This window comes from Panthera tigris, chromosome A3 (assembly GCF_018350195.1).
Source record: "Panthera tigris isolate Pti1 chromosome A3, P.tigris_Pti1_mat1.1, whole genome shotgun sequence".
NCBI classification, from domain to species: Eukaryota; Metazoa; Chordata; class Mammalia; order Carnivora; family Felidae; genus Panthera; species Panthera tigris.
Window position 1 is genome coordinate 107,147,327 of NC_056662.1, and position 23,903 is coordinate 107,171,229.

Consider the following 23,903-nt stretch of genomic DNA (forward strand, 5'->3'; position numbering starts at 1 on the left):
CTTTGCCCACATGAGCCAGGTCAACCTTCCCAATTCACACTCTCAAGACCAGGAGACTAAGATTGAGTCCTACGTCCCTGGAAAGGGTGAATTCAACCGAGGTCTGCAGGCATGTGTCTCCACCTCAGAGAGATCACCGTCCTGAACAACTTGGTTTTTTTACCTTCAGTTCTTGATTTGGATAAACCTCTTGAAACATTGAGTCCAGGGAATCATTAACCAGTACGTGAACAGCCATCATGAATGAGAGACTCCAAAGAGTACACAACAATGTATTGTATTCTCTGCAGCTGTCACCATGCCAGGATTTTATCAGGCACCGTGGAGTGTAATCATCTGATGTGCACAGTGCTTGGAGAACCATCCTGTTCTTTTGGAAGGAGTAACCAGTTTGGCAGGACTTGGCACACACCTCCCCACAGCCACACCTGAGCCCCTGTAATGAATGGGTGCCACGTGGCATTGAGGGTCACTCAAGTGGAGCTGCAAATGGAAGCTGGAGGACAAATTACCATCTCACCTCCGACTATTGGTATGGAGAGGTAGGACCTTGTCAGGGTCAGATTTATGAGGCCGATTAAAAAAGAGAGAGAGGAAATGCACCAATGGCCAAAAAGGAATCCAAGTAGGTGGCTTTGATGTATGAGTTCCATCTGCCTAATTTATTTGGTGTCTGCAATCTGTATGTGATCAAGAGCCTTGGACTATGTGGGTGGCAAGTCAGGGAGGGGGCTGGCGGTAGGGGGGATGTCTCTTAGTGTTTTCCAGCCAGGTGACCATGTGCCCTTATGAATCCCGTGCCGAAACAAAAGCACAACAGAAAGGGATTCTCTCCTAAGAATTCAAGTATTTAGCTAAAAGAAATCCCTGAAGTTTTAAACATTGAAGCTTAATCTCAATGTCAAGGGGTTGTTTTCTGGATATTTAGGGAAATTCTTTAATTTCTCAATTTCCTTTACTACCTGGCCTTTGTGGTTCTGAATTTTGTGGGGATAGTTTGTATTAGTTACTTTTTCCACTCTCACTCAGCACTTACCCCTTTTTCCATTCCACAGCAGCCTCTGTTGCCAAGAAGCTCTGGTTCTTTGTGTCAATAAAATGAAAACTTAAAATGGCTCTCACAGCCGTATTGTTAACTGGATTTATAGAGCACCTTTTAAATGTTATATTTGGTAACAATGACAACAAATTAGATATGGAATCCTGAAAGGGGGAGATCAACCCAGAATATAGCCAGCATCGAAACTAAGGCTGTCTAAGTTTCCTGGATATTAAAAGGAAGTTTGGAGAAGAGGAACTACAGAAATTGTTCTCAAGACAAAGGAAAAAGAGGGGACAATAGCAAATAGTACACAATCAAAAAATATTACCTATGTACTACTGTTCTATAAATCTATAGGTAAAAACCGTACAAAATAAGCAATATACTAAGCAGTAGGCACAGCTCAGTGGGTTGGAACAATGATTCCCAAGCCTCGGTCAGTGTGGGTTTGGGTATTTAAAGACTTGCACTTGATCTTAGCCAAAAGGCTGAGAAGCGATTGGATGTTTAAAGATTTGAATGGCGGGGCGCCTGGGTGGCTCAGTCGGTTAAGCATCCGACTTCGGCTCAGGTCATGATCTTGCGGTCCGTGAGTTCGAGCCCCGCGTCGGGCTCTGTGCTGACAGCTCAGAGCCTGGAGCCTGTTTCAGATTCTGTATCTCCCTCTCTCTCTGCCCCTCCCCTGCTCATGCTCTGTCTCTCTCTGTCTCAAAAATAAATAAACGTTAACAAAAATTAAAAAAAAAAAAAAAAGATTTGAATGGCTCGTGCTTAGGAGAATGGCCATTTCCACAGTTCCCTGATCTTGCCTACTACTTTTTATCTATTATCACGGAGTTCCATAAAGACCTATAGAATAACAGTAGGTAGCTAACATTTGTTGATCACATACTATTTGCTAAATACTTTCTAAGCACTTCATATGTTTTTCTTTATTATTTAATCCTTGTAGCAATTAGTAGTAGTCATATTGTTAAAATTATTATCCCTATTTTACAAATGAGGAAACGGAAGCACAGAGAGAGTACATAATTTCTCCGAGGTCATTCTCTTAGTAAGTTGCAGAGCCAGGATTAAAGCCTGCATGCTGTGACTCCAAGGCCTGCACTCTTAACCGCTATCTGTATGGTTAATAGAGAGATGACAGTGTTTTAGAACAGGTGGTAACAGTAGAGGGGCAAGAAGTGGGGTGATTCTAGATAGATACTGAAAGTTGAGCTAACGAGATTTGCTGATACGTGTAATGTGTGGTGAGAGAAAGAAAGGGACCAGGTGGAGCTATCATCAACAGACATGGGAAAGACTATGGCAAGTGCAGGCTGGAGCAGGGACAATATCAGGAGCCCAGCTTGGAGTGCACTAAGTTTGAGATGCCTATTAGATATCTAAGTGGAGATGCCCAGTGAGAAATTAAAAATACACATCTAGGGTTCAGGGGAGGAGTTCAGGCTAAAGCTATAAGTTTGGGAGCCGACAGGATCTATATACTGATGGAACTTTAAACCATGAGACTGGATGATGTCGCCCAGGGAGGGAGTGTTGATAGAAAAGAGAAGGAGGGGCACCCGGGTGGCTAAGTCAATTAAGCTTTTGACTGTCGATTTCTACTCAGGTCACAATCTCACAGTTGGTGAGGTTGAGCCCCACATGGGGCTCTGCACTGACAGTGTTAAGCCTGCTTGGGATTCTCTTTCTCCCTCTCTCTCTCTGCCCCTCCCATGTCCTCTCTCTCTCTCTCTCAAAATAAATTTTAAAAAGAGAGAGAGAGAGAAGAGGGCCAAGGCTTGAGACAGGGTAAACTGCTACAGGTTGAGTTCTAGGAGAAGAGTAGGGGCCAGCAAAGGAGATTGAGGGGAGTAGCCAGAGAGCCAGGAGAGTGTGGAGTCCTGGAAGCCATGTGAAGAAAGTTTCAAATAGGGGATCAAGGACTCAAAGTCATCAAGGACTCAAAGCTTCTGATTGGTCAAGCAAAATGAGAAAAAGAGAATTGAGCATTGGATTTAGTGGAGGCCTTTGGTGACCTCAATAGGAACATTTTCAGCAGTTGGGGCACCTGGGTGGCTCAGTGGATTGAGCATCCAACTTTTGATTTCGGCTCAGGTCACGATCTTGAGGTTCATGAAATCGAGCTCCACATCGAGCTCTGTGCTGAGCATGGAGCCTGCTTAAGATTCTCTCTCTCTCTCTCTCTCTCTCTCTGCCCCTCCCCTCGTTCACAGACTCTATCTCTCTCACTCACTCTCTCTCTCTCAAGATAAATAAACATTTGCTTTAAAAAAGAGCATTTTTAGCAGAGTGTTGGGGATATAAGCTTGACTGGAATGCATTCAAGAGAGAATGGAGAGGGAGAGGTTGGGGCAGTGGATACAGATCACTTTTCCAAGGAATTTTGCCATGAAGTGAAGGAGCAAAAGTGGATACTAGGAGAGGCAGAAGTGGGTTTAGGAGAGGGTTTGTTTGTTGTACTGAAGATGAGAAGATAACAAGATGTTTGCATGCTAATGGGAATGACCCAGGAGGGATGGAGAAACTGATACAGAAAAGAGAAGCAGAATGGCTGGATCAAAGTCAGTGGATGGGCAAAGGGAGATGAGTGGAGAGGTTGTGTTAGGTAGATGCATGCAGAGTTCATCCCTAGGAGCAGTGGAAGGAATTGAGGACATGATGGCAGTTGCAGGAAGATAGGGGGGTGGAGATTGGTCCTTATGGAAGTTCTCTGCTGATCTATAATATGCTCGGAAAATGTTAATGTGTTCAGAGGAAGGAGAAATCTTATAAATAGAGATGGCCAAAGAAGTACTGATGAGGAAATTGGGACTTGAGCTTTGAAAGATCTATGGGAGTAAATTGGTGGAGAGGAGGAGAATACTTCAGGGATGGAAAACCACATGCACCCAGATATAGTAACAAACAAGCTATGTTTCTGGGACAGCGAGCATCCTGATCCTGCGAGAATGGAAGGTTTGTGATGAAGAATTCAGGATAAATTTGGAAATACTGATTAGATTCAGACTGTAGAGGGTTTAAACAACGCTAAGATCTTAGGCAATGAAGAAAAGAAGAATTGATGAAAGAAGGGAGATTAGGAATTAACTCTAGCAGTGGTGGTGAAGTACGTGGTGAGAAGGACTTCAGATCACCAAGGCCTGTGTGATGGGAGTCATGATGGCGGCATTAGCCTCAAAGGAAGAGATGCCAGAAACATTAGGAGTGAAGATGGTGAATATGTCAAACAAAGGGGGGAAAAAAAGAGACACAAATGCTAGAGATTCAAGCCAAAATCACTAGGACAATGATGGATCTGTTGACTAAAACAAATAAAGAATATTTACATAAGCAAGTAGGTAAATAAATCAGGAGGGAGAATAGATTTGGAGGCTTAAGCTCTGGCCATTTGCATTTGAGAGGACAGAAGGATATCTGTATGGAAATGTCCACCAGCTATCTAGACAGTACATTGAGCAGGTATCCAACTTAGAGGCGACGATGTTGCAGCAGGGGTCGTGTCTGGAGGCCAGGGAGAGATGGAGGGCAGGGAACCAGGGTCTGGCAGCTGTGGGTGAATAAGGCGAGCTACACAAGCCAGTGGTAGGGAGTTTCAAGAAGGGCCTGGTCAGTGGAATCGAGAATTGCAGGAACATCCAGTAGTCAGTAGAAGGGAGAGAAAAGGCCTCAGTGACATGATCCCCAGGGCCTTCGGCAGGTTGGTGTCAATGGAGAGGATAAAGCAGGAAAAAAACTTCCAGGTTCTGAGAGGTGAATAGAAGTTGGAGGGGGAAAAAGTAACAAATGTTGAGTAATTTCTGGAGAACTTAGGCAGTCAAAGGAGGGAGAGGAATCATTCTGTAACTAGAGGTCAGAAAGATTCAAGTTTTTGAAGGCAGAGAAAGCTCATGTATGTTTAAAGAAAAGACATGGAGAGGAGAGAACAAATTTATCCCTAAAATGGCAATTAAAGTAATAAAAATGAATAAAGAAAAAGTATGATATCATTGGGGTGCCTGGTGGCTCAGTCCATTAAGCGTCCAACTTCGGCTCAGGTCATGATCTCATGGCTCACGAGTTCGAGCCCCACATTGGATTCTGCTGACAGCTCAGAGCCTGGAGCCTGATTCGGATTCTGTGTCTCCCTCCTTCTCTGTCCCTCCCTCACTTGTGTTCTATCTCTCTCTCAAAAATAAACATTAAAAAAAGTATATCATTAGTATTATTATTGCTTGCCTATAATTTCATTTGTCACAAACTGAATTGATGTCAAATAGGGATTTTTTATTTATTTTTAAAATTTTTTTAAATATTTATTTTTGAGAGAGAGACAGAGTATGAGTGGGGGAGAGGCTGAGAGAGAGGGAGACAGAATCTGAAGCAGGCTCCAGGCTCTGAGTTGTCCGCACAGGGCCAACGCAGGGCTTGAACCCAAGGACCGCAAGATCATGATCTGAGCTGAAGTCAGACACTTAACTGACTAAGCCACGCAGGCACCCTGGGATTTTGTTTTTTTTTTTTTTTTTTTTTAATCTATGGATATCCCATTAGACCTGAGGATGACAAAAAAAAGTAGGTCTAAAGGTCTTCCTTTCTCTATCTCAGTGAGGATATAAACTTCGTGGTTGTGTTAGGATAGGATAACTCTTCTCCCCACTCTTGAACCTATGAATATGTTACCTCACATGGCAAATGGGACTTTGCAGATGTGATTAAAGATCTTGGAATGGGGAGATTATCCTGGATTATCTAAGGGAGTCCAATCTAATCACATGCATTCTTTTTTATTTTTTTAATGTTTGTTTATTTTTGAAAGAGACAGAGACAGAATGCGAGTGGGTTAGGGGCAGAGAGAGAGGAAGACACAGAATCCGAAGCAGGCTCCAGGCTCTGAGCCGTCAGCACAGAGCCCAACGCAGGGCTCGAACTCACGAGCTGTGAGATTGTGACCTGAGCTGAAGTCAGACACTCAACTGACTAAGCTACCCAGGAGCCCCTAATCACATGCATTCTTAAAACCAAAGAACCTTTCTTGGCTATAGTCAGAGAGAGATGTACAATGGGAGTAGGGTGAGAGAAATGTATTGTTGCTGGTTTTGAAGACAGAGGATGTCGGCCACAAGCCAAAGAATGCAGGAAGCCTCTGGATGCTAAAAAAGGCAAGGAAATAGATTCTCCCCTAGAGCTCTTCGAAATACACCCCTGCCAATGCCTTGGCTTTAGCCTGGCAAGACTAATTCTGAATATCTGCACTACAGAACTGTAAGATAACAAATTGTCTTGTTTTAAGTCCTTAAGGTGGTGACAATCTTTTATACCAACAACTGGAAACAGACAGGTAGCCTACAATTCCCCACTACTTCCCATCCTCCTTTACCCTTCTCCCTCTTTGATCATGCTTCCAAGGGTCTATTGAATTCCAAAAGAGATGACAATTAAAATTCCTAACAGCTGGAGATTGAATGTCTGAGCCAATCCTCTTGAGCCCAGGCGGCCATGTTTCTCAGGCATTTATTTTGGCTGAGCACTCCTTCCCTCGCCCAAAGGGCTGCTCCAGCCGCCATCCAGGAATAGGAGAGGCTGACAGTAATGGTAGGCAACAGAGAAACCCAAGTGCAAACAAGTGTTCGTTACAGTCACAGGAAAGATGCATCCAGTGAGTTCTTCAGATTTATGTAGAACCATGAACTGTTTTCTGTCTCAAACAGCCAGGAAGATTTTTTTTTTCCTTTCAGCTTCCCGTTGAACGCCATCATAATGAATTTCCACCTGGTGTTTAACAGAATGAAGAATGTATAACTATTGCCCCCATTACTGAAACCCAAGTTATCAAGGCGATAGCAGTTGCCTTTGGACTCTAAATATTAAGTCTGAAAAAAGACCCAAGGTTTTTGAGAGTTACTTACAAGGCAGGTATAAACTGAGTGAGCAGTATTGATCCAGAGGAAAAATTTAATGTACAGCAAGAAGGAAAGACATCAAGGTTAACCAGTAGAAATAAAAGGTGCTAAGTTAATAAACCCAGGGGAGTGTGGATAGATGGTGAATATTTTATGGAAAAACAGCCAAAAAAAAAAAATAGGAAGGAGTTTCATATGGTGACAGATATTAACTACATTTATTGTGGTGAACATTTCCTAATGTTTGTAATTGTCGAATTGCTATGTCGTACACGTGAAATAAAATTTTGTATGTCAACTATACTTCAATAAAAAAATAAAATTTTTTTTTAAAAGCTATCATAAAAAAAGAAAATAGGAAGGCGAAACGGAAGAATGTTTATATTCTTAACACTATAGAAGTTGAAAGGTGTTGGGGCGCCTGGGTGGCTCAGTCAGTTAAGCGTCCGACTTTGGTTCAGGTCACGATCTCACAGTCTGTGAGTCCGAGCCCCGCGTCGGGCTCTGGGCTGATGGCTCAGAGCCTGGAAGCTGCTTCCGATTCTGTGTCTCCCTCTCTCTCTGCCCCTCCCCCATTCATGCTCTGTCTCTCTCTGTCTCAAAAATAAATAAAAACGTTAAAAAAAATTTTTTTTTTTAAATAAAAAAAAGAAGTTGAAAGGTGTCAAGAAAACAATTGGGGTTTAGTTATAGAGCACAGAGGGTTCCACTGAGCTGAATTACACCTGCTCCTGTCTCTGTTGTCCTAGCACTGGCTTTTTGGGGTTTTTTTTTTGCCTTGTCAATGATGTTGCGATAAGAAAAAATTACATTAGTTAGTTATTAGAAGTTGGACTACCTGTCTAATTAGCATCATTTGGGAAGGAGATCTGAGTAGGGGCTTGGAGGAACGGTGTTGGTGTAGCCATAAATGAGGTCATGAAAGAAAGAAACTGGTTATGTCTACAGGAGGCAGTCATACCTTTCCAACAGAGAGAGCTCCTGGCCCTTGTTGCTTCTCTGGCTGAACCAACAAGTGGATGTAGGTATTTAAAAAAAAAAAAAAAGGTGTTTGTATGTAAACATTGTCTTGCCAGCCCCACATGGAAGAAAATCTCCAACACATAGGCCGAAAGCCAATTTGACCCCCTCGTGCTGTGACTTACCCCATCTCACTAGCATTCAAGAGGGTGTGCCGGCCCAAGAGGGTAGGTGTCGAAGAGAATAGAGTCGGTGGAACTAATCATTCAGTGTAAAAACAAAACCAAAGTTCTATAATGTATGTGAGCTAGTTTTTGATGTAGACTTGCTTAAGGGCACCACAAGTTACAGCAAACAAATCCCTTGATCCTGATAATGTCTTTACATAAGTCATTCCTACAAAAAAACAAAACAAAACAAAACAAAACAAAAATGAAAGATGTGTGCTTTTGGTACATTTTTCAGGGATCTTTTCTCTAACTAGTCAAGGGAAGTGGCAGGTGTTCGGGCTAAAGGGGCAATACTGTGATAAATATTTTGCAATTTTAAGATCCATTTTTGTTAAAATTCCACAGTACTTCTATTAAGGTTTATATTTTATCTTCCTGCACCTTGATAAAAGGTAGATAGTGAAAGGCGTGTGTATATATCAACTTGCATGCACCCTCACACTTTTATAAATATATACTACCTCTCAACTTGACAAGTGAGTTAATATACGTGTGTGTGTATAAGGGAGTAGGGGGGTGGGATGGGAGTGGCTAGAAAATTCCACCACTAAGAACCCACTGCCACCTGGTGATTGTATAGTGCAATTGCAGGAAAAGTGAGGAAAAAAAAAAAAAGCTATCTCCCGTGATAAAGTAATCTAGTGGTCTTGGAAAAAAAAAAAAAAAACACATACGAATAAACCTCTCCCTCCAAATAACTAAATAAATAAACAAATTCCTAACGCAAAACTCCGTGATCCTCAATAAAAGAGTAATACGTTAGCACACGTTAGACAGAGTTACAGGTTACAGATCCAATTTTTTTTTTAATTTTTTTTTTAACGTTTATTTATTTTTGAGAGAGAGAGAGACAGAGCATGAACGGGGGAGGGTCAGAGAGAGAGGGAGACACAGAATCTGAAACAGGCTCCAGGCTCTGCGCGGTCAGCACAGAGCCCGACGCAGGGCTCGAACTCACGGACAGCGAGATCATGACCTGAGCTGAAGTCGGCCGCCCAACCGACTGAGCCATCCAGGTGCCCCTTACAGATCCAATTTTACCAGCACTCCTGTTTGCCAATTCTTTGCTTCCTTTTGAGGCCAACTTAATTCATATCAGTCTATATTAAACATGTCTTTTTATTCCGATGCTTTGACATCTGGGGCTTTGTTGAGCATGAAGAGACTGCTCCTCCCAAGGCTAAGCAGTTCCTAGAGAAACTGAAAACCTCACCCACCTTCCTTCCATAGGCAGACCAACCAATCCAGAGCCAGACCTAAGCCACCTCTTTCACTGTGCTTTACTGGGCACATAGGGGGCTGAGCCCCTGGTTGCCTGCCCTAATCACCACAGAGCCAGGTGCCAGACAACTAGAGACAGCCCCTCCACCCCAGAACTCACCGGAATTCATTCCAACTAGCCAATCCTAAGTCTCTTTCTCCTGCTCACCTGTTTCTTCAGGTGGAAACTATAATAAAAGCTCTGTTTCCCCCTCATTCCCTCTGCCTCCTGACTGATGCTGGTGCTTCCCCGCATACCCCCACCCCCCCATGGCATGGCCTAGCCCTTCCCCTTGGGAACCGTCAATAACAAATTATCTTTTTAACGGTGGTCATGTCTTGATCTACTGGCCTCACCATACCAATAAAAACAAAATCTACATCTTAAAATACAGCCCTATGAAAAACACAAACAAGCAAGCAAAAAAACCAAGAAACCAAAAACAAACAAACAAACCCCAAGCCTTAATGTGTGTAGGCTCATGAAAACTGTGTTAATTAGCAACACATTACGATTCACGTGCTTGAGAGACGGAACGGATAAGACCAAGGTGATAGTTCAGCCATAAGAAAAGTCAATTCTTTTGCTCTGACCTAAATTTGCCAAATATCCACGCTGCAAATTCAGTTACTTAACAAATATTTATTTAGACCTGCCATGTATCAACTAGATCTGTATGAAACCATCCCTCTATTCTAATTCAAGGGGAATCCTTACATAAGCAGCTGAAATGGCCAAGACCGGGATAGAAGAACAGGTCTATCAGGTGGGCCACGACCACCTGAGTCAGTACAGATGTACAGTGTTTAGGAGCATCTTTATGTCCCATCTGGGAAGGAGGGGCACAGCAGGGATGATGAGACCATATTGCCTTGGGTTCCTTCCAACTAATTTGCAATAATTAGCCCTTTAAATCTCTTCATAAATATACAGCTTTTTACTTCCACTTAAATATGTTAATAGAAAGTATGTCTGTCATGTCTTCACAACATAAGTATTTTTGAACATATGCATGGAGTTGTCCTAAAGTTCATTGGGGGGTGGGGGGTAAAAGCATTTACTTGGTTTCACTTAAGTCATCGTGTACGTTTATACTTAGAAAGCTTTCCCAACCTGGCTTAGTAGTCAAGGAACCTGAGACCTAGAAAAATAGTGATTTATCTGGAACTAATGGCTAACTAGGGATAAGGATCCCTGTCGGATACCTACTGCAATTCTGCTCAAACTAGTTGGGTGATTTAGAGCACATCAACTCACTTTCCTATTCCTCAATTACTCCTTCTGAAAATATGGATAATAGTATCCCTTCACAGCTTTGTTGTATTATTCAAGATGTGCAAAGTGCTTTGTAAACTGTAAAATAGGAAATGAAAGACGTATATTATTAATAGGATTATTAAACTGACAGAATAAAAGGACCAGATCAATAGACGGCTTAGACTTCTGCTTCTACCTTCTCTCAGAAGACAGAACCCATATTCTAGAAAGACACTGGGATGAAATGCGTCGACCAGTAGCCTGGAGCTACTGTAGAACCTCTGTTCGTAATTATGGATTTATTCTTTTTGGGCTACTGTGTAATCCCAGGATTACTTTGGGAGTCTTGACTGAAAAGCTTTTAAATTATTTAATCTCCTTTTGCAAATATGTATTTAGTTACAGAAGTAATACATGTTAATTGCCAACTTTCCAGTAACGCAGAAATGCAGAAAGCTAAAGTGATCACCGCCCCCCCTTACCTTCCCCAGCTCCAATCCCCAAAGACAGCACTGTTATACATGTACAGTTGTTAAAACACAGAAATGGGATCAAATCATACAGATAGGTTATATATATATATATATATATATATATATATATATATGCCATTTGGTATGTTTTCATCAGCAATCTATGGATTATGGACATACAGAATGACTAAAATCAAAAACACAAGAAAAAACAAGTGTCAGGAGAGATGTGAAGAAAAAGGAATCCTCATGCGCTGTTGCTGGGAATGCAAACTGGTGCAGCCAGCATGGAAGACAGGATGGAGGTTCCTCAAAAAATTAAAAATAGAACTATCATATGATCCAGTAATCGTATTACTGGGTATTTACCCAAAGAAAACAAAAACACTAATTCAGGGGATATACGCACCCCTATGGTTACTGTAGCAATATTTACAGTAGCCAAATTATGGAAACAGCCCAAGTGTCCATTTGATAGATGAATGGATAAAAAATAGGTGATACACACACACACACGCACACGCACGTGCACACACACATAGGAATATTACTCAGCTATAAAAAAGAATAAAATCTTGCCATTTGCGACAACATGGATAGATATAGAGGATATAATGCTAAGTGAAATAAGTCAGAAAAAGACAAATACCATATGATGTCACTCCTGGATGGAGTTTAAGAAACAAAACAAATGAACAAAGGGAAAAAAAGTCGACAAACTAAGAAACAGACTCTAAACTACAGAGAACAAACAGATGGTTACCAGAGGGGAGCGGGGTGGGGGGATGGGTAAAATAGGGGATGGGAATTAAAAATACGTATCTTGATGAGCACTGAATAATTCGTGGAAATGTTGAATCACTTTATTGTTCACCTGAAACTAACGTAACGCTGAATGTTAACTACACTGGAATTAAAATAAAATAAAATAAAATTTTAAAAATACATGATGGACATCTATTTCCGTACAAGGCTGCCTGGCTGCTTTCACAGCTGCGTAATACTCCACTGCATGACTGTATCATAATTTAAGGCTCCCTCCCGTTTACGTTGTTTCCAATTTGTCAGGCCTATACATGATTCCATGATTAGCTTCACGGTGTAGGTATTTGTGGACATTTGTTTGAGTAGTCCTGTAGAATTGATCCTGCAAGTCAAAGGGTAGACCCTTTGGGAAGGCTCAGAGGACCCAGACTTCTATGTTTTCACTGTAAGTAACTGTCCTGACTTTCATCATTTTTTCCCACCAACTCCTCCTCCAGGCTGACTATTGTGCACAAGCCCAAGGCTGAGGCAGTCTAGATGATGCAGCACTAGAATAGAGTCCGTTGCATAAGAGAGGTTATCTGGCGCGCTCTGCAGAGTGACTCAGCCCTCACATCATGTGCCTCTCTCCCTGTCAAACTCCGCGTTCCTGCCGACTCAAGGCATCTGTGTGTATAATGAAACTTTTGACAACACCAGCCTAGGGTTGCTTTAAATATACCAAGGAGGTCATGTCACAGTGAGTGAGCATTCATAAATAACTTCCTAATGAATAAAAACCAGAGGACGCCGAAACTCCCATTCTGCAAGAAGGTCAGACTCGCTCTCCATTTGGAGACGGAATATGGATCTCTCATCAGCCAGGAGAGGCCCTGGCACGCCCAAGGCAGGCTTACAACCCAGAGGCTGCTTACAACCCAGCCTCTCTCAGCTCCCACAGTCCCAGCCTGTGCATCTGAACTCCATCTTCTGGGAAAATGCTGGAACAAACCCCAACTTTCGGAGTTATCTTCAGCTTCGAGACAATATTTTCAGGAGTCCAATTGTATTTACTGAACATTCGTGGACGAATTCCTAATGCATCCAATTTTCTAGACCAACTGTAATTCACCTGTTACATTTGGACTTGTGGCTATGCTACAGTTTTCCTAAATTGAAACGTTTCTTATGTTCAAAGTTCTCCCTGGTGTTCAAAAGCAAAATTGGTTTCCTATAAAAGCTTGGCATCACTATCATTAATTAACAGAAAGCAGAATGCCTCTGTGTGTTTACCTCCACAAAGTGTATCCATGCAATGCATTTCTTTCCCAGAGGCATAGTTTATTCCTATAGACCCCAAATTAAGAATGTATTAAAAAAAATAAATGCATGTCTTTCACCAGCAGGGAAGTTTTAAGAAGTAGACTAATATATTTCATGAAAGGACATCAGACACAGGGGTGCGAAAATTAAATAGAACCTCTCACTATGAGAAAGCATATTATGTTAAATCGCCCACTTTATCCAAGGCTACTTTTCTGTGGCTTGATCCAATTTGCCCAACAATATACAGGCTCATCATCCAGCCAATCAGTAGTTGTTCATTGGCCAACTTTCTGTCTGATCCAACTCGTTAGTGATGCGGGGCAGAGGGGTGTGTGTGTCTGTGTGTGTGTGTGTGTGTGTGTGTGTGTGTGCATACCCACTCATGCGTGCGTGATTTTATTACTAGTTACAGCAACAGACTCTCAAGAACTTTAGAGCTTAAAGTTAGAATTCTTTGAAAGACTGGTGCTGGAAAGTAAGACCACAACAAAGGTTCTCTGGATGGTTTCTCTTCAGTTGGCATAAGTTGAGTCATCAAGCATCTAAATCCATGAGCCATATTGAAGTATTAGTCACATTTCTATATGCATGAGATGATTTAACGTCATAATGACTTCTGGGTACAGAAGTCTCCCTGAAGTCTGGAGCCACACTTTATATTTTTGCCCCCATGATTTTATAACTAGGTTAGGGATGTTGAGTAAGAGTGATCACACTAGACTTTTGATAAACACTTGCTGACATTAATTAGAGATGATCTCTTCCCTCTACTATTTATGTTCTGTGATTGAGAACATAAAATATTTGAATTCAAAAATCCCACTCAGAGTCTTTCAGGCTTGTCACCCAGAGAAGCAGGAGGCACGGTGGGACTCATAGTCGAAGGAAATGGCCTTGTTGGCAGCTCTCTTTTCTTTTCCCCTTCTGCTGAAACCAGAGTCTCAGCCAAACAACAATGCCATGTGTCCTGGGAGCGCTGAGTAACATCAATTCTATTAAACCGAAAATGGGACAGAGCCCAGACTTAGGCAGGCAGGAGGCTTGCTGGGGCCTTGGCAGCAAAGGGCAGGCAGGAATGGGCATCGTGAAGCAAAGTAGAAGCCAGGCCAGCTGCAAACTTGATGCTTCTGAGTCCAGTCTGACAGGTGCACGCTGCGTGGCAGGTAGAGGGGCCACAGGGCCTGCGAGATCCACTCTTCCTCCCACCCACCCACCCCTTGCTGGGGCCCGGCCTGCCCTCGGTGCTCACCAGCCATGCATTTCAGCTCCATTTCTACCTGGGCACTCTGTCCATCTGGTTTTTTGTACAGTAACCCGCCCCATCACCTCCGGGCTTATGACATTTCTTCTTCCTCCTCATGTGAACGTGTTCAACTGCTTTTCTAGAACCATGAGCATCATGGCCCCCCAAGCCTATCTTTAGGACTTAACTCCTGTAACTGCCCCCACAGGCAACAGAGCATTTAGCCCAGCATTCCCAGATTACACTTTGCCCTTGGCTCTGGGCTTAGAAAGAATCAGACTCAGGCCTGAGGCACAACGGTCAAAGGAGACTGTGAAGTCAGCCCTGGTTCAGAGTTTGGGGATACACGGAGCTTCGGCCCAAAGGGAAGAACCCACCAGCGAGAGATTCTCAGGGCAGAATGAGCTGTGATCGCAGGCTGGAGGTGGCTGGCGGGTACTGTGTGATAAGGAAGAACTCTGGGCCAACCGCGAGTCCAGTATTTGTGGCCATATGACTGGACACCAAGGCCTGAGAATGTGAAACAATTCCATGAACTAATTCCAAAGGTGAGGCCCCCTGCCAGAGTTGATTGTGGAACTGAGGTGGACATGAGATTAGAATTAGGAGCTTTTTTTTTTTTTTTTTAATGTGTATTTATTTTTGAGAGAGAGAGACAGAGCACGAGCAAGAGAGGGGAAGACAGAGAGGGAGACATAGAACCTGAAGCAGGTTCCAGGCTCTGAGCTGTCAACACAGAGCCCGGCGCCGGGCTCGAACTCGTAAACCATGAGATCGTGACCTGAGCTGAAGTTGGACTCTTAACCAACTGAGCCACCCAGGTGCCCCGGAATGGGGGCCATTTTAAAGCCAGCTTTAAGGAGTTAGGGAAGATGAAGCCAGAAGAAAAAAGACGGCCACAAGAAGTAAGTGATACGGCTACTTCTTGGAGGAGACAGACTTTTAAAAAATGACCATTTCTAGTAACAGAAACACACAGAGAAAGATCTCTTATTTCCACTAACAAGAATTATGTTTGAGAGAACTTTTAGGAAAGAAAAAAAAAAGAAAGGTGGTATAGTTAGCATTTTAAGTTTTCCAAACTAAACAGAAAATAGTTACGACGAGCGGCTATAAATGTACTCACAATCCAAGAGCACCTACTTCCAGTGGGCCTGCACCTTGCGGAAGGAAAAAGAATAAACTTCCACTGCACAACTCACCAGTTCCAAGTTGGATGACAACTTTGTCAAAAGAGGAGGTAACTCAAAGGCAAGATTCAGGCTAGGAGAGGCCTGCTGGTTGCAAGGTAACATCTGAACTCACACACCCAGCTCAAAAGGTATCCTCCCAAAAGCGTACGTCTGTGATTTAATTCTCCTCGCTGGGTAATCTGATTTGCCGCTATAAGTCAATGCAATAATCACAGTAGCGGATACTTAAATCTATGCTTCAAACCTGGATAATTGCCCAGAAGTGAAATGCATCCAAGGATCCGATATTCTGACATTTAATAAAAGTTTGAATTATATTTTGCAGTCTGCTGTGATTTAATTTTCTTGAGTTCAATATTTAATAAAACAATAGAAAATTATTACAAATATCTTGTGCTATTCCAAACCTACTGGATATGAACCCGGTTCTGGATTGAGACTGAAAGAGATGAAATCCCGACTTTGCCACGCACTGGTTGTTTGACCAGCAAATTACTCACCCTAGCGGTCCTTAGGTTTTTCTCACCAGCAAAGCAGGAATTATCATAAAATCTACTTACCGTGGCTGTTGTGAGGGTTAATGAATTATTACACACAAAGAGCTTCCAGCGCTGCGGGGCACATAGTGAGCACTCCGTGTAAGTTAACCAAGTTTAGTATGTTTTAAAGTGGAACAAGTCTCCTCACCCTTCTGATTTGTTTGCTTGCTCCTTTGTTTCAAATAACTATACAAACATCTGCACGTTCTCCCAGTTTATTTCAAATATTCTTCCAAATAAACTGTTTTTAGGAAGAGAAGAGTTGGAGGCGCCTGGGTGGCTCAGCCGCTTAAGTGTCCGACTTCGACTTCAGTTCAGGTCAAGATCTCGCGGGTTGGTGGGTTCAAGGAGCCCCTGGTCCGTCTCTCCCCGCTGTCAGCACAGAGCCCCCCCTTCAGATCCTCTGTCCTCCTCACTCTCTGCCCCTCCCCCGCCTGCGCTGTCTCTCTGTGTCTCCCCAAAATAAACATTTAAAAAATAATTTAAAAAAAAAAAAAAAAAAAAAGAGTCGGACTGATTGCAGACTTCAGCCTGGGGAATCTGAGATTGATTGTGTGGCCTGGGGATGTAAGTAGCAACTGCCTTTGAACCGAACGAGATCACAGAGGAATCTGACTTTAGGGCAACCTTAAACAGTGGTGCAGGGCGCCCGGGGGGCTCAGTGGGTTGAGCATCCAACTTCGGCTCAGGTCATGATCTCACAGTTCTTGAGTTCGAGTCCCACGTCTGACTCTGTGCTGACAGCTCAGAGCCTGGAGCCTGCTTCGGATTCTGTGTTTCCCTCGCTCTCTGCCCCTCCCCCACTCACGCTCTGTCTCTGTCTTTCTCAAAAATAAATAAACATTAAAAAAATATTTTTTTTTTAAAAAGTGGCATGGCCTCCGAATTCCAAATCCAAGAGAATTTTCACAAAGCTCAAGGAAAGAAACACACAGTGAACGAGGTAACACGCCTTGAATTTCTGGTGGGTTGCTTAAATGAATGAGGTTAGAAATGAACCATAGACTTGACCCTGAGCAAATAATGCATCCTTTCTTCATGTACGTTGGCCCTGTATTAGAGCAAAGTACTTGTGAAAATAGTGCTAGCTAGGGCAAGCATTTTGCTTCATTTTTCTATAAAATCTTGTTGAGGGCTTTTGTTTTTCCTTCAGCATCTCTGATTGTTTAGGTAGAATAGGGTATAAAGGGTAATAAGAACACACAATAATCATATATTCCATTTATGGAGAGTCTAAATGTGCCAATCTCTATGCTAAGCACAGTATATTTAATCTTATAAGAAGTCTGGGCTATTGCTATTACTATCGTACTAGTTTTACAGATGGCGAAATGGAGAACAGATAAGTTAAGTAGGTTTTTCAAGATCACACAGCTAAAAAAAAAACAGCTGGCACAGCCCTAAAATCCAGCTTTATCTGATTCCTTTTAACCAGTGCCCTGCCTTAAACTCTCTTAAAACTACAAGATATCTTAAGACTACAAAAAATACAAAAAAAAAAAAAAAAAAAAGACTACAAAATATTTATACAAAAATAAACTCTCTTAAAACTACAAAAGGATCTTGCATATTTTACAGCAAGGAAACTGAGACCAGAGGTGTGAAGTGCCTGGCCAAATACCACCTGGTTCCTCAAAGGCAGAGCCTGGGACTTGAACTTAGGATTCCTGACAATTCAAAATGCTTTCTCCTGTACCTAATCACTTCCTTTTTAACAAAAGCGGTCCTATTCCAACTTCGGTAAACCTCTGTCGATCCCTTCACCGAATGCGAAAAAGAATTTCCCTTCCAGAAATGACTTAACGCTTGATCAGTTCTTTTATAATCCAAAAAAAAATGTACCACAAAATAAATCCCACAGGTTAGTAGTCTAAGCACTCATTTTGTTGTTGTTGTTTCTCCTGCCTTGAGAATTGCCACTCAGGGCGTGCAGCCTGTCACTGGCTCCATTCCAGGGACCCAGGCCGATGACGGAAATAAAAGGGAAGAAAAGACAAAGTCCAAACCTATTTGCACAATCGGATCTAGCATTCACCGGATGATTGCAAAGTAATAGATGTGAGTGGCAACAGTTACCTGATGAGGTCTAGCATCTTAACTCAGATGCCCATTGTGTCCAATCCATTTGTTAAAGTGCCCATACTATTCTGACCACGTGATGATTAAGGCATTGTTCACCAAACCAGGCATTAGGACTGATGTTGAAAAAAAAAAAAAGCCATATATGCAGAATGCAAATGTGATCACAGCAAGAAAAATACTCTTTTTAGTTTACAAGGAGATGCTACTCCAGCATATGTGCAGGCCGATTTGCTCTATTAATGCTATAGCGGGGACAGGCCACATGCTCACTCCCCTGTTAGAATCTAGGGGTGTCTTCCCAAGAGAGGGAGGGGAGAGGATCCTGTTTAGGGAGATAGGGAAAAGGGCAATGGACACAGGATCTATGTAGTCTCTGGAATCACCAATGGAGTCTGCAACAGAAGCATCCCTGTTAAAATTGTCCTTTTCACTTAGTCTATGTGGCAAAATGTGGGTAACCATTGAATCTGGGAGACTGTTAAAGGGGTCTCTTACTCTATTCGGTTTTTGTGAATTTGAAAACTTCACAACAAAACATCTTTTTTTTTTTTAATCTTTATTTTTGAGAGAGAGAGAGAGAGAGAGACAGGGAGGGAGGGGCAGAGAGAGAGACACAGAATCCAAAGCAGACTCCAGGCTCCAAGCTGTCAACACAGAGCCTGACACGGGACTCGAACCCACAGACCACAAGATCATGACCTGAGCCAAAGTCGGACGCTCAACCGACTGAGCCACCCAGGCGCCCCAGAACATCTTTTTTTTTTTTCTTAATGTGATCCTTTCCTGGGGAAGAAGCCTCACAGAGCCTTGTCTCAGTGAAGATGCCCCTCCAAGAAGTAGGGAATAACAGAGGGCACTGACTTGAACTCAGAAGCCCACTTGGGTTCAAGCCCACTTGAACCTCTAGCAGTCCAGCTACCTCTCTGGCCACACAGCCTTCCCGGACTCACAGTCTACTTTATATTCTCCTCTCCCTTTGCTCCCGACATACGCCTGATAGCCCTTGTCATCTTGTATTTCCTTTGTTTTCTTCCCCACTCCCCCGAGAAAATGAAAACTCCTTGAGAGAAGCAGTCACAAGCTTTCTGACATTGGAGCACCAACACCTAGCACGTCTGCTTGTAACCAGCGCTCAATAAATACTTGTTCGGTCGAGGAAGAAAGCAACTGACATTGATTAAGTATATATTTATTAGCACCACCCACCTCATCCTGTTGTAAAGATTACGTGAGTTCACTTAGCACAGTGGCTGGTGTGTAGTAAGCCTTGTATTTAATGGTAGCTGCTTTAATAATTATGCTTATCACTACCATCACCTTTATTTCCCATCTATCATCTGCTGTCTAATAGTCACCTGAAAGGTAATGCTCAGAGAGTTCCCAATCACACTGTTACTAAGTAGCAGAATTCGAACCTAAGACCATTTGTCTCCAAAATGCACGCTCTTAGCAGGCTCTGCATTATTCTGATTTATTTCTCAGGTCACTGACAACTCTAACATAAATCAGTCTGTAGATGGGCCTAGTAGGAGCCAAAGGATCTCTGTTGTGGATTGTTATCCTCGCCGATAGGATGTCAGATTCGAGAGGCAGGACACCTGGCACCTTCCATGGCTGAAAGGAAGAGCCATCAAACTGTTCCAGGCTGCTTAAACTCAATTTAATCCCTGACTGAACAGAAAGAAACAAATCGCAGTCACTACAGTTCATGGGGTGTATTTCGCCTAAGTCAGCAGTTTTCTCCCCAAATATGCATTAGTGTTAGTTTACTGTGCATACACCCTTTTTCTTTACACTTAGTTTACTCATGACTATATTAAATCACGTGGGTGCGGTTAGCCCAGCAGCCTCAGTTTGGATTAAATGTTAAGAGAACACCGGACGAAAACAATTTCCTTGTCCTTCATGTGCATTTGGATCTTCCTTTTCCTAAGGAGCTGTGAAAGGCAGCTGTCACGTTGAGACGTTGAGACAAAGTGTGAGGGCAGCCGGGCTGGGCAAGGCGTGCACTAAAGGATGATCAAGCCATCAGCTCTGCCTCTTGCTCTAAATTGGTAATCTCAGACAAGCCATTGTCTGTCTTTGTGCTTCTGGTTGCCCAGCCATAAATGAGAGATAACGCGCAAATGCAGTGAGATTGCGAACCCGTATTTATTTGCAAAGCACCCTGAAAACCAACATAAGAATTCATAAACGGGAATTTATGACACATGCAAATCACGCATCATGTTAACCCCACGTGAAGAAAGTATCGAGAAACCGTAGCTTATCTGAGTTTCACTCTGGTGTGCCTTCCCAGCCCTCAGCTGAAGAGCCAGTGCCAGGGGGCCATCAGAATGCACCCTCAGGGTCTTTTTGGTTCCTAGAGATCCGCTGTGTCCTCCTCGCCGTGTGTTTTTCCTGTGAACTCCGCCAGGGATCTAGGCTTGGACTTCCAGGACCAGCCCTTGGAAACTCCTTTTCTAAATCTATTTCCCAGATCATCAGATAAAATTGCAACTGCATCAGACAACCCAGACTAAGCCCACACTTGCAGCTTCTCAGGACCTTAGAGTAAAATTCCAAATGACCTCCCTGGCAAAGGAAAAGAAGCTCTTAAAAAAACCAAAATGAATCACTGATGTGGCAATAGAAGGTTAAAGGTAGGAGTGCATCAGATCCTAAGAGGTTTGCCAACACCTCCAACTTTCAGCGTCTTCCCCTCCTTCCAGGTGTTTGCAGATTCCTTTAAAGAAGGGCAGCACGGGAGCGCCTGGGTGGCTCGGTTGGTTAAGCATCTGACTTCAGCTCAGGCTGTGATCTCACGGTTCATGGATTCGTGGGTTCGAGCCCCGCAGCGCTCTGCGCTGACCGTGTGGAGCCTGCCAGGGATTCTCTTCCTCTCCCTGCCCTTCCCTTGCTTGCTCTCTCTCTCTCTCAAAATAAATAAATAAACTTTAAAAAAAAAAAAAAAGAAGAAGAAGAATAGCATGAAGGGTCTTAAAGAGATCCTGAGAAATCAGATATTTCCCTCTACAACAGCAAGTCCTCCAGGGAGAATATAAAGAGCTCCCCTCCCACAAGCTCCACACACAAAATAATAAATAGGAAAATAGCGAGGGAAACAGGAAATAGCAAAATCAAATAAGACTAAATGTTCAGAAAGCAAAAGAGAATTTTCAGTTGGTTTAACAACTCACTGACTCCCTAGGTGAGTCTAGAAATTGTAATCATAATGGAACACTGAGACAACTTCCCAAAGGCATCCCTAAGCCATTTCATCATGAACAAAAGGGAAGGATAGGTCAAGATGCCCAGGAGAGATATGCACCCAGCCCTAAGAGTTAGGGAACCACTGCCAGATCCCTGCTGAGGAAAAATTTGTCTTACCCTTGTGTCCCGGGCAAGGGCTAGACATAACTAGTTGTGCCAGGAGTTGACTAGTTGAATGAACACCCAATTAACTCTATGGAGCACATAGAGTTATCTTCAAATGACCCCTTCATGTTTCTAAGCTTCAGTTCAAGAATCCTAACCAGATATTGTTTACAGCAATGAAAATCTGAATGTGACAGATCGTAAATGCCCCCTGACATCCACGCTGGTGGACAGATCAGCCTGAATTGGAAATACAGGCACGTTCACCATCACGAGGAGAAAAGGTCAAACACCAGATACGAATGACCATATCCAGTCCTCATATTCCCTTGTTGGTCTCTAAAACTGGTAGCCAGTCTGCCCCTCCTCACCTCCCCTGCATTGCCATTCCCCACCCTTTTCCCTAAAAATAACACTCCTATTCCCTTGTTTTGCAGTTATCTGGTTAAAGTAATTTGTATTAAATTGTGAGCCTTAATCCTTCCAGAAGAATTTGCATTTTTAAAGTAGAAGACCCAGGGGCGCCTGGGTGGCTCAGTCCGTTGAGTGTCCGACTTTGGCTCAGGTCATGATCTCGAGGTCCGTGGGTTCGAGCCCCGCGTGGGGCTCTGTGCTGACCACTCAGAGCCTGGAGCCTGTTTCAGATTCTGTGTCTCCCTCTCTCTGCCCCTCCCCTGTTCATGCTCTGTCTCTCTCTGTCTCAAAAATAAATAAACATTAAAATTAAAAAATAAATAAATAAAAAATAAAGTAGAAGACCCATTAACACCAACTGATCCTCAATGTAAAAGCTTTAGTTAAGTGTAGGTGATTTTAAAATATATATATTAGAACATCTTGGTCTTGGGGTACAAGTTATTGAAGGCAAATCAAGCTTCTTCAAGCCAAAAGGGACTCTATGTTTCATTCTCCTCTCTCCTATAGACCACTTCAACTGCTTCTTTATCCACATGGCAGAATAAAGTTGTCCCATGTTCTTGAGATTCTATGTTACACTTCTAGAGAGATACTGCCCATCCCTAAAAACCATTTGTAATGTGTGGAGAGAAAATCTGACTGGCACTGCCTGGCTCCCTTCATGGATGTGGGGATGACATAGGTCAAACATGAATACTCAGGTCCTACGTGTGGGTAGTGAGACGTGTTAGTTAATACCTTACTGTCCGGATGGGCATCCTAAAAACTGTCTCCTACAAGAGGTTTGCCTTCAGGCCCTTTAAATCAGTTTCCCAAACTTCCCTGATGGTGGAATCATCGGATCCTCACCTGAAGAGTCTGAATCAATGGGTCTCAGATGGGGCCAGCCGTTGACTATTTTTAGCAAACGCATCAGGTTATTTTTGTCATGAGGGAAGCTCGGGAAACTCTTGCTGACTCAAACCACAGAGGCTACTGCCTATGCAGAGGGACATCCCTGAGCTGTGCACCCAGCTCCACCATCCCACAAAGTCATTGTCAAAATGTCTTGGCCTATGATTCTCAGTGAGCTTACTCTCCCCTTAATCTGGTGTCTTGGGAATCTTCTATCCTGAATCATTTCACAGTCTCTGGCAGTAATTGCTAAGAAAACTCAAAATTACCCGGACTTCAACTTTAATAAGAGATAGGGGTCCATTTTTCAATGCTGGCTGTAAAGCAAGGATTTAGGAAATGGAAACAGTCGGCTTCCCATACAGATTCCTCAACCCTTCTTTAGAGATCAAGGTGGTAAGAAAAACTTTCTTCCTTCGCTAACTTCAACTGCCATGAGAGTGGATGAACTTGACATGTCTCACATTCTCCCTTCGCTTCAATGCCACCCGTACAACTCACCTGGGTAGTCTGGTCTCAGCCACTTCATCACATAGCTTGGACGATCAATTTTCCTCTCCTAGAACATCCCCATAAAGGGTTTATGGGACAGTGATGTATAGCAAACTACAGGCTTGGCTTTACATATTGTTTTAAGATTCAAATAATATTATCCTAAGGGAGAAAATGTGATGCTGGTTTATCTTTAGGTGGGGGTAATCAAATAAAAAAAAGTCCCTAGTTGCAGCTAGAGTAAGGATCGAGCAGACAGCTAATGACAAGCGCTGACATCTCTTTCCTGTGTACAGTACAGGAAATTTTAAAAAGAAGTGTGTTGCAAAATAAATACAAAAGGCCAATGAATATATGAAAAACTACTCTTCCTTAGGAAGGACACAAATTAAAAGAGCAACGACCTTAGTCTTTGCCTATCAAATTGGCAAAGATAAAAAAGAATAATCCCAGGGTTTATTGGCCTGGGTGGTTAAGTTGGTTGAACATCCCTGACTCTTGATTTTGG